The sequence below is a fragment of the Pristiophorus japonicus genome, chromosome 18 (assembly GCF_044704955.1).
Source record: "Pristiophorus japonicus isolate sPriJap1 chromosome 18, sPriJap1.hap1, whole genome shotgun sequence".
Taxonomy (NCBI): Eukaryota; Metazoa; Chordata; class Chondrichthyes; family Pristiophoridae; genus Pristiophorus; species Pristiophorus japonicus.
Window position 1 is genome coordinate 107031929 of NC_091994.1, and position 12132 is coordinate 107044060.

At 45.1% G+C, this 12132-nt stretch overlaps 1 protein-coding gene across 11 annotated transcripts in view; it reads right to left on the reverse strand.

Moving 5' to 3' along the window:
* The window catches only part of rerea (arginine-glutamic acid dipeptide (RE) repeats a), a 564590-nt gene that overhangs the window by 184521 nt on the left and 367937 nt on the right, over positions 1-12132 (reverse strand). The window lies entirely within an intron of this gene.

The following is a 12132-nucleotide window of genomic DNA, read 5'->3' on the forward strand; positions in this document are numbered from 1 at the left end:
ACGCCAAAAGAAAAAATCCAAGTTTCGTCGGAGTTAACTTTGAATTTGGAGCGGCGTAGATTGGCCTTGAGCTTTGTGGGTGTAGCTTAAGGCCGGCGCCAAAAACTGATGTTGCGAGGGTAACAAGGGATGCTCAGAAGGGCTGAGGTTGGAAACTGAAAAGGGGCTGAGGCTGGGCTGGAAACTGAAGCTGCACCATTCCGGGCTGAAAGGACCTCGCACCGGCCCGCCCGTGTATTATCTGACTTATCATGAGCAACCCACAGGATTTGTAACACACAAACTTCTCTTTCTTTCTACCTCGCCCCTCCTTATTTTGTCTCCTCCTCTTCTGGAGGCTCTGGCTCACTTAGTATGAATGCATGGACACCATCCATTCTCCAGTGCCTTGACCAGGTGAGATAGTTAATCTCAGCCAAAGAGGTAATGCGGGCCGGTGCGGGGTCCTTTCTGCCTGCGGTGGCAGCGGGCCGATGTGGCGTCCTTTCGGCCTGCGATGGCAGCGGGCCGGCCCGCACCAATCACGGGCCGAACCGACCCAGCCCCCATCACCTACCTGCCCTGTCGTCAGCTCTGCTGAACAATGATGTCTTCTCTCCGACGATTTCCTTAAGTGTAGGGAAGGTTTTTCACAAGCATGCAGTGCGCTGTTTTAGAAAAAAATCGTACTTGGCCAAACTTGCTTAAATGGCCGGAACTGGTGCACACGGCAGGTTCCACCCCCCAGTCAAACAAAAAAAAAAACGGACGTATCTACTTTAGAACGGCGCAGAAACTTTGGCCAAACTTGCAGATTATTGCCTGCTCCAAAAAATAGCTGCATACGCTAAAAGAACAGTGCAGAATGGTGGACAAAATTGAGCCCATGGTCACCATTTTTTTTCAATTCCAGGTTTATTTAATTAACTGAATTTAAATTCTCCCAGCTGCCATGGTGGGATTTGAATTCATGATTAAATGAACTCCAGATTATTAGTCCAAGCCTCTGGATTACTAGTCCAGTAATATAACCACTATGCTACCATACCTGGTAAATCTAACTGGGGAGTGCTTATTGCAGACACTGGTTGCAAAAAATGCAAACTGTTCAATATCTCTCACCTTGGTTCACAAATCCACAAAAAAAGTCAAAGGCGAAATCCTTGCTCACAGTTAACTGAACTCATACACGGCTTCTTTGAGCTTATTTCCATTGTGAAGAGGCAGAAAATTTAACAGCTCTATGGCCCCTATTTTGCCCAGCACTGGGCGCTGATTTTTCGACACCCAACGATTTTTCTGGCACTGAAGGCTAGTTAAAAGTTTCCCCAATGTTGGTTACGCCGACTACCAGCGCCAGAATGCTTGGCGCCATGCGCTGGTGTACATTAAAAAGCAGTGCACGTGCCCTTTCTGACCATAAGGCTAACTTTCTCCAATAACGAATTGTTTTGAATTGGCACTCAGACATAACTAATACCGTTGGAAAAAGCCTTACCTCCAGTTAAAGAAATCCACGCTGGCCCGCTCCTATCCCCGGCTGAAAGGCCCCCCCTGGCTATTTTCAATCAACTTAATGCAGCTCAAAAATAATGCAGCTGAAAGAAAACTTACATTTAATGCTCCTCCCTCGTTGAGAGAAGTGTAGGCAGGCAAATTAAAAAGAAATCACCTCTCGCCTTTTCCATCTAAGTTCCAAGTGGCTAAAACTTTTCAAAGATACTCCGAAGGTCCAAGGAAGCCGCCTTCTTTCAAATGGCAGCCAAAATCAGAACATCAACAGGAGTCTTCTTTCCAAAAACACCAAGGACAGCTTTTTCCAAATCTTCTACGCAGCCGACTCGACCCGCTGCTCTCCCCGGCCAAAGGTCCTCCACGCAGTGAATTTTTAATTTTTTTCCCGCGCATGCGCAATGAGTTGGTCTTTTATTTTCTATCAGCGCATGCACAGTGCATTTTAGGCACATACTGTTAGCATCGCCCCCCCGAGATAGCGCCGGTGTGACAGGCAGGTTTCCTTTGCCAGAAACTAGCGATGTCCCCCTCTGGTGCTGACGGTGCTCCAAGAAACGTGCGTACAGGTAAGTGTATGCCATTATTTTTAATTGGGGGAACATTGGGGCCCATAAAAGGTACAAACTTTAATACCAATCAGTCCTTTATATAATAAATACATTTCTAACAGCCCACTCAAAACCAGAATCATTGTAGCCTGAAAGAGGAAATGGACGAAATGTTTTGGATTCAACCAGAACATAACAGTTAGCAGATAGGACTGAAAGGAATGTGAACGTTTGGAGCAACTAACATTACAGCCCGGATTTTGAATTGTCAAGCAGATGTATAGTTTCATCCACTGCTTTACCCGGCGCCAAGTTGTGAAATTTCACCCCCCTCCCCGCCTCTCTATAATCGCCACTCCTTAAAACCTGCCTCTTTGACCAAGCTTTTGGTTATATGCCCCACTATCTCCTTGGTGTCACATTTTGTTTAATAAAGCTCCTATGAAGCGTCTTGTGATGTTTTATTACATTAAAGGTGCTTTATAACCAAGGTGCTATATTTGACCCTGAAATGAGCATCCGGCCACATATCTGCAGCATAACATCGCTCATCTCCACCCCTTACCTCAGCTCATCTACTGCTGAAACCCTCATCCATGCCTTTGTTACCTCTAGACTTTATTATTCCAATGCACTCATGGCTGGCCTCCCACATTCTACCCGACATAAACGTGAGGTCATCCAAAACTTGGCAGCCCTAGTTCCAACTTGCACCAAGTCCCGTTCACCCATCACCACCTGTACTCGCTGATTGGCTCCCAGTTAAGCAATGCCTCGATTTCAAAATTCTCATCCTTCTTTACAAATCCCTCCAAGGCCTCGCCCCTCCCTATCTCTGTAATTTCCTTCAGTCCTAGAACCCCCACAAGATATCTACGCTCTTCAAATTCTGCCCTCTTGAGCAACCCTGTTTATAACTGCTCAACCATCGGTGGCCGCACCTTCAGCTGCTTGAGCCCCAAGCTCTGCCTCTCTCCCTAAAGCTCTCCGCCTCTCTAGCTCTTTCCTCCTTTAAGATGCTCCTTAAAACCTACCTCTTTGACCAAGCATTTGGTTTTCTGCTGTAATTTTTTCTTATCTGGCTCGGTGTCAAAACATTTTTTTAATCTTATAACATTCCTGTGAAGTGCCTTGGGAGGTTTTACTACGTTAAAGGCGCTATATAAATACAAGTTGTTGTTGATAGAATCGAATACCTGAACTTCTATTAAATACAAAGCAAATTAACAAGAGCAGTGAATTAAAACTTTCAACCAAAATATTTTGCTGAATATAAGACAAAACTGTTTTCTAAAAGCAAACAAAATATATAATTTTGTTTCATAATCTTCAATGTAGGTGCAAGAGAGACTTAAAAAAAAACTTTGTATCTGATGAACACGACTGGTTAAACAGATGATGCAGAGCAGCAACGATACTGTAACACAAACCACACCCTTAGAATAGCACCATCTGCTGCACCCAGTGGCTCTGCACACTTTGAATGCACATGAATGGTATCGGAAGTACTTAACAGGGAAATGCTGCCGAGCAGATCAGCACAAACATTAACTGTAGAACAATAATAATGCAGGATTTAATATCTAAAAACATCAGATTCACTTGCTAAATTATGAAATTTAACTTATATTTGAAATCTAAGCCACACAGTGCACTTGAACTCGAAAGCAACTCAATATTTTGGAAGTACACTGGTTATGAAATGAATATGTAGGATTTACTCCTGAATTCTTGTGTATGAAGAAACGTGACCATCACCTCACCTAATGGTCCCATCTCTGGTCACAGCTTTCAGCCCTGCTTAGGAGCTTTACTGTGACCTATCTTAGATGATCTGAAGAAATCAGAACTTGATTGAAAAAAAACCCAAAATACTACACAACTACAAGCACCAAGTCTGTGCACACATAAATGTTGGCACATGCATAGTGATTTCTTCCTTTCTTTTTAAATTCAGCTGGTCTCTGCACATCTGTCAAGGTGTGATGGACTAAAAGTTATTGTGCACTGAGGCACACTGGAAGTTGGTGCACTGATTGACAAATCCCAAATTGGTTTTCAGGGACAACAGAAAGGCCAATCCTGACACGATCAACAAAAGGTGTTTACTGAGTTTCTGCTCGACTTCAGCCAAGCATTTTTCAGGGATCTCCACCCAATCTAAAATGTCAAGTCGTCTTTCGGGTATACACAGTTTTATTCCAAATAATGTCTCAACAAGTAGGAGTTTGTTTCCCGTTTTTCCCCCTTGCAAATTTACGCCCTTGGCAAAGACGGCAACTCTTTGCTGAATTATGGTTTCCTGGCCGCCAGTAACCCTCCAGCAAATCAGGTGCGAGCCTTGGCAATTAGTGCTGGCAGGCTATTTGCCTGTGAAGGGCACTGTGATCCTGCCCACACTCAACACCCGTACAGATGCACAAGCTGTTCATGGCTCTCCTGTCAAATTATACCTCTCTAAGCCAGGGAAGCTGACGTCAATTGAAGCACCCCTGCCGTTGCCCCCACCGACTTCAACTATCTCGGCACACCATGGATTGCACCTGCAACCTTTCCAGTCTGTAAGGTTCAGCAACTCCGAATTTACAGCACAGAAGGAAGGCATTTGGCCCATCTTACCTGTGCATGTGCAAACTATTCAACTAAAGCTATTTAGGTCCTCAGCTTTGGAATTCCCTCCCTAAATCACTCTGTCTCTCCACTTCTCTTTCCTCCAAGATGTTCCTTAAAACCTACCTCCTCCGCCAAGCTTTTGGTCATCTGCCGCAATTATCTCCTGATGTGGCTCGGTGTCCAATTTTTTTTTGATAACACTCCTGTAAAGAGCCGTGGGGCGATTTATTACGTTAAAGGCGCTATATAAATGTAAGTTGTTGTCGACTCAAATTTCATTTTCTTGTACCTTTTAGCTTCTTCCTTTTCAAATATTCAATCAAAATGTTGATATTCTCTCTGCCTCAATAGCGATTTGTGCCAAAGCATTTCATATTCTAATAACCTGTGTGGAAAGAATTTCTAACCAACTTTCATTCTTTTACTGATAATCCAGAGTCTATGCCTCCTTGCTCCCCACTTTGAAAAAAAAAGTTTAACTTTCTTAAAACATTTTATCATTTTGAAAATCTCGGATCCTCATTTGTCTCTATTCTGCCGAAAAGCGCCTAATTTTCCTGTTTTTTCATAACTTAAAATTCTCATTCCTGGTATAATTCTAGTGAATGTTTGCAGTACTCTTCCCATGGATCCGGTCTCCTTCCTATAATGGGGTGCCCAGAACTGCAGGAAATACTCCAACTGTGTCTTTAAACCAATGCATTGTATAAATTCAGTAAAACGTCCTTGCTTTTATAATCAATGCCCTGATGCATTTATCCCAGACTTCCATTTCTCTTTTTAATACCTTTGCCATTTGCCTTCTGACCTTTGCAGATCTATATGTGCACCCATAGACCTCTCACTGGATAAGCATGTTAGGCTCAGAGGGAAGATTGTAGGAGTTAGCTTGGACTGCTAACGGGGGAAACAATTTGCCACAGAATTACTTCCATTACTGTATTCTTCTCCTTTAATGTTTCTTTACTGGTTGAATGGCATATTTTTGTAGAAGTAAACAAACAGTAAGACATAAATCAAAGAACTGCCGACATGAAACTTTAATGAGCCCAGCCCCAGCAATGTAAATAAACTGGATTAACATCGCCTGATAGAGCTAATAACCCAGGGGGTCTTAGCACTGTTCCAAGATAACATTTTCAACCTTGCGATTAGGTTGTAATTAGGCTCTTATCAAATGTTTCTGCTGTTCTAAGCAAACAGAGTTCACGACAGTTCATTCAAAGGTGCACTTTCTTGCTGATCAATTGTTAAGTCTACCTACCGTAGCTATGGTATTCCTCATTCTTTGAGAGAAGTTCAATCTTCATGTACAAACAGGTCCATCGCCAAACACAGGGCGGGGAGTGCGGGGGGGTGGGGGAGGGCAGAGTCACTAAGATATTGTCCTTTAAGAAATTTTTATCCTCGAGCAGTTTTGGCCAGGGATCTTTTCCCTCAGATCTATAAAGCAGAATCCATTCTGGCTATACCCTTGGTGATTTGGACCGCAGAATAAACCTTGAGCGTCAATGTAAGCAATGAAATAGCGTCACTATACCACAGGTACCAGTCTCAGACCTGGCACAATGCCACCCAAATTTGCAAAGGGCCTTGAGAATATAATTTTCTGCTCCAATTATTCGTTCATTTCTAATTTTTCCGGGAGGAATAAATATCTTGCACTGGGGACTTTATGCATCTCGTCTGTGCATGGAAAATAACTCTGGGGAGTCTGGTACAGACCATGTAAACAAGGGCTCCTCAGTGTTGTTATTCTGTCTGGCTTGGAAGCAACTGTTGCACATCATGAAGGAGGAGGCAGCTATTGTTCTGAGAATGTCTGCCCTGAGGATAACTCCATCGCATCCAAAAATGAGTCTTACATTTCAAAAGAATTGTTCTTTTTGCAGATTTTTGATAAACTAGTTGTTGAAAGATAAACATGCAACTTTAAGCAGAAAGGTACTTAGCTCCTAGAGCTTTTACCAAGTCACGGTCAATTTTTCTTTTTGGTTAGCTGGGTCTCTGACACACAAAGTCCCCAAATCAAATTGTTAAGAATTCCAAGAAATAGTTTCCATTTGCCCAATATGGAGTGCACACACTCTCCTAATAGGCATACACTCCAAAAGCCTGGAGAACTTAAATGTAGAACCAAGGTCTGAAGTTTGTATATGCTTGTACAGTGACAATACGCAGCTCTACCTCTCCACCCATTCTCTCGACCACACCAGAGCCTCTGTATTGTCAATAGGAACATAGGAGCAGTGTGGCGGCCCCGACCTGCCAGAGACTATCAGCGGCAGGTCGGGGCCATAAAAGGAGCATACCACTGCAAGGTACAGCGCAAGCTGGTCCAAGAAGGCGAGGTTGTGAAGAGGGCGACTGGATTGGACGTCACCATAACCTAGGTCGGTGATTGGAGCGTGGGCAGGTACAGCGGGAGTGGCGAGGTCGGGGCGAAGGAGCGGCGAGAGATTGCAGAGCAATGTGATCGGGACCCAGAAGAGGCGAGGGCCCAGGGCAGCACGGGCCAGCCCACACTACGATATGTGCGCGCACTCGGTCCGTGCAGCAGAGCTGGTCTCCAGTCGCCTTGGTTAATCCTTGCCACTGGACCAAGACCAAGCTCTGTCAAGCCTGTGTGGTGGCTGGTGTGCAACGGCCACCCCACGTTAAAAAAATCCACGCACAGGCATCTTCCACCCTTCAATATGCAGTTCTGAATCTGGAATATTAGGTCCTTTATTGAAACATGGTGAACTCTTTGAACTCATCCCTTTTTGGCGCAGAAGCAAGTCATCCTCGATTCGAGAGACCGCATAATAATAAGAATAAGAGGAAGAGGAGGAAGAAGAGGAAGAGGAAGAAGGGGGAGAGAAGGAACAGAAGTAGGCCACTCATCCTGTCGAGCCAGTTCTGCCATTCAAGTAGATCATGGGTGGTCTGCATTTCAACTCAATTTACCCATCTTGGTTCCATAGCCCTTAATATTCTTATCAAATAAAAATCTGTCACTCAGTTTTGAAATTTTCAATTGAGCCCCAGCCTCAACAGCTTTTTAGGGGAGAGTTTTCCAGATTTCCACTACACTTTGTATGAAGAAGTGCTTCCTGACATCACCCCTGAAAGGTTGCGCTCGAATTTTAAGGTTATGTCCCCTTGTTTGGGACTCCCCAGCAGAAGAAATAGTTATCTACCATATCAACTCCAAACAATTAAATTGCCCCAGGATGTTGATGGTGGGGGATTTAGCGATGGTAATGTTGTTGAATATCAAGGGGAGGTGGTTAGACTCTCGCTTGTTGGAGATGGTCATTGCCTGGTACTTTTGTGGCGCGAATGCTACTTGCCACTTATCAGCCCAAGCCTGAATGTCGTCCAGGTCTTGCTGCATGCGGGCACGGACTGCTTCGTTTTCTGAGGAGTTGCAAATGGAACTGAACACTGTGCAATCATCAGCAAACATCCCCACTTCTGACTTTATGATGGAGGGAAAGTCATTGAAGAAGCAGCTGAAGATGGTTGAGCTTCGGACACTGCGCTGAGGAGCTCGTGTAGCGATGTCCTGAGGCTGGGATGATTGATATCCAACAACCACAACCATTTTCTATGTGCTAGGTATGACTCCAGCCAATTGAGAGTTTCCGCCCCTGATTCACATTGACTTCAATTTTACTAGAGCTCCTTGATGCAGCACTCGGTCAAATTCTGCCTGATGTCAAGGGCAATCACGCTCACCTCATCTCTGGAATTCAGATCTTTTGTCCATGTTTGGACCAAGGTTGTAATGAGGTCTGGAGCCAAGTGGTCCTGGTGAAACCCAAACTGAGTATCAATGAGCAGGTTATTGGTGAGTAAGTGCCGTATGATAGCACAGTCGATGACACCTTCCATCACTTTGTTGATGATTGAGAGTAGATTGGTGGGGCGGTAATTGGCCGGATGGGAATTGTCCTGCTTTTTGTGGACAGGATATACCTGGGCAATTTTCCATATTGTCGGGTAGATGCCAATGCTATAGCTGTACTGGAACAGTTTGGCTAGAGGTGAGGGTAGTTGCTGGAGCACAAGTCTTCAATACGATAGCCGGCATGTTATCGGGGCCCATAGCCTTTGCTGTATCCATTGCGCTCATCCGTTTCTTGATATCACGTAGAGTGAATCAAATTGGCTGAGACTGGCTTCTGTGATGGTGAGGACCTCAGGAGGATCATCCACTTGGTACTTCTGGCTGAAGATGGTCGCAAACGCTTCAGCCTTGTCTTTTGCACATGCATGCTGGGCTCCGCCATCATTGAGGATGGGGATATTCATGGAGCCTCCTCCTCACGTTAGTTGTTTAATGGTCCACCACCATTGAAGACTGAATGTGGCAGGACTACAGAGCTTTGATCTGATCCATTGATTGTGGGATCGCTTAGCTCTGTTTCTAGCATGCTGCTTCCGCTGCTTAGTCTTGTGTTGCAGCTTCCCCAGGTTGGTATCTCATTTTTAGGTACCCCTCTTCTGCACTTCTCACTGAACCAGGGTTGGTCCCCTAGCTTGGTGGTAATGGTAGAATAAAGGATGAGCCGAGCCATGAGGTTACAGATTGTGGTGGAATACAATTCTGTTGCTGCTGGCCCACAGCGCCTCATGGATGCTCAGTTTTGAGCTGCTAGAACTGTTCTGAATCTATCCCATTTAGCATGGTGGTAGTGCCACACAATGGAGGGTGCCTTCAGTGTGAAGATGGGACTTCATCTCCACAATGAATTTGTGGTGATCACTGCTACCAATGCTGTCATGGACAGATGCATCTGCGACAGGTAGATTGGTGAGGATGAGGTCAAGTCGGTTTTTCCCCTCGTGTTGGTTCTCTCACCATGTGCTTTGTCCTGGATGGTGTCGAGCTCCTCGAGTGTTGTCTGGCAGTTATGACCTTCAGGACTCGGCCAGCTTGGTCAATAATGGTGTTATCGAGCCATTTTTGGTGATGGGACGTTGAAGTCCCTCACCCAGAATACATTCTGTGCCCTTGCTACTCTCAGTGTTTCTTCCAAGTGGTGTTCAATATGGAGGAGTGCTGATTCATCATCTGAGGGAGAGCGACAGGTGGTAACGAGCAGGAGGTTTTCTTGCCCATGCTTGACCTGAAGCCATGAGACTTGGGGTCTGGATTCAATGTTGAGGACTCCCAGGACCATTTACTCCCTCCCGTATACCACTGTGCTGCCACCTTGGGTGGGTCTATCCTGCCGGTGGGACAGGACATACCCAGGGATAGTGATGGAGGCGTCTGGGACATTGCCTGAAAGGTATGATTCTGTGAGTATGACTATGTCAGGCTGTTGCTTGACTAATCTGTAGGACAGCTCTCCCAATTTTGGCACAAGGCCCCCAGATGTTCGTGAGGAGGTCTTTGCAGGGTCGACGGGGCTGGGTGTGCTGATGCCATGTCCGATGCCAATGCTGAGGTCGACGCTGGGTAGTCCGTCCGGTTTTATTCTTATTTTTGTTTCTTGCAGTGGATCTCGAGTCACATATAGGCCAGACCAGGTAAGGGCAGCAGGTTTCCTTGCGAAAGGACATTAATGAACCAAATGGGTTTTTAGGACAATCCGGCAGTTTCATGGTCACTATTACTGACACTAGGTTTTTATTCCAGATTTAGTTACTGAACTGTATTTAAATTCCCCAGCTGCCGTGGTGGGATTTGAACCCACCTCTCCGGATTATTAGTCCAGACATCTGGATTACTAGTCCCATAACTTAACCACTACGCTACCGTTCCCGATAATACTGTATAATAATCATAATACGAAATTGCTGCCTGTAAAGAGTGTTTTAATAATGCTTTTAAGAAAACAGGAATTTACTTATCGATATCAGTAACAATGGTGTGTCTACTTCTCACTGTAGAGCCTGTCTATCTTTGGTGTGATGTTTGACAATGACACTCGCAAATGATTGATGGCTACTTCATCCAATCAACACTCTCCAACAATTGGTCTCCCACCAATCAAAAAAGGGGTGGGATTATTTTATGGATTTTTTAAAAAACATATTAACAATTTATATATGTGTGTGTGTGTGAGTTTGTGTATTACAATCGTGATAGTGGCGGAGGTTCGTCAAATGTTTGGTGCGGAGGTGCAGTGGGAGATCATGGCGGAGGTGCTGTGAGTGTTTTGTGGCGGAGGAGCAGAGAGAGATTGTGGCGGAGGTGCAGCAAATGAGGATACGGGGCCCAGGGGCAGCACGGCCCAGCCCAACTGCGATATGTGCGCGCACTAGGTCCGTGCAGCAGAGCGGGTCTCCAGTCGTCCTGGTTAACCCTTGCCACTGGATAAAGGCCTGGCTCTGTCAAGTCCGTGTGGTGGCTGATGTGCAACGGTCGCCCCACGTTAAAAAAATCCACGCACAGGCATCTTCCACCCCCTCAATTGGAGTTCAGGGCTGGAATAAGGTCCTTCATTGAAACATGTGAACTCATGTTATCCTCATTCGAAGGACCACCTATGATGATATTACAATAATTAAAAATTAATTATAGATAGATGCACTCCAGAGATGTTTCCATTGGTTGAAACCTAAGCCTAGTTTTTAAAAGTACGATTCTATCTATTCCTCTCCACAAACAGGATTTTAGTGTGCCAGATGATTGAAACGTCGAAGAACCAATAAATGGTGAATGTCTGTTGCGAGCTGGAGCTTTCCAACCAATCAGTGCACAGAGAGGTGGTGCTCGAAGGATGGTGGGGTGGGGGAAGATATTATTGGTGTTAATAAAATTTAGTTTATCGTTATTGAAGCAGTCTCCGGTTAGAAACCTTTTTATTTTAATGCGTCTCATATGAAACTTGTGACAGAGGCAATTTAGTTCGCGGACCCCCTGGAAAGTCTCTGGAGACCCCCAGGGGTCCGTGGACCCCCTGGAATGTCTCTGGGGACCCCCAGGGGTCCGCGGACCACAGTTTGAGAACCACTGCTCTTGACCCATCTTTTGTTTCTTTACTTGTCCCATTATCATCCCCTTTTGCCTCGCACCATTACGCCGTTGCCATTTAATCTCTCTGGTCTTCGACCCTATCACAGACCTTCCCTTTTGTTCTTTCCTCCCCTCCCCACTTTCCCTGCCTCTGCACTTGCTTAAAACCTGTTGTCGCTCTTAACTTTTTCCAGCTTTCATGAAAGGTCATCGACCGCAAACATTAACTTTGTTTCTCTCTCCACAGATGCTGCCTGACCCGCTGAGTATTTTCAGCATGTTCTGTTCTTATTTCAGATTTCTGGCATCCGCAGTATTTTGCTTTTGGGTCAAATCAAATTGGATTTCATAACAAATTTCCTGTGTGCAAAATGTGGCCTTTTAAGGAAAGGCTGCAAATTGGCTTGCAACCAATACTTCTAATGAACACGTTGACAACAGTGGTAACTCGGCATCAAATCCAACTTTAACTAAGGTGCTACCCCATATTTGTTGACAATATATACAACCGTGGCTGTTATG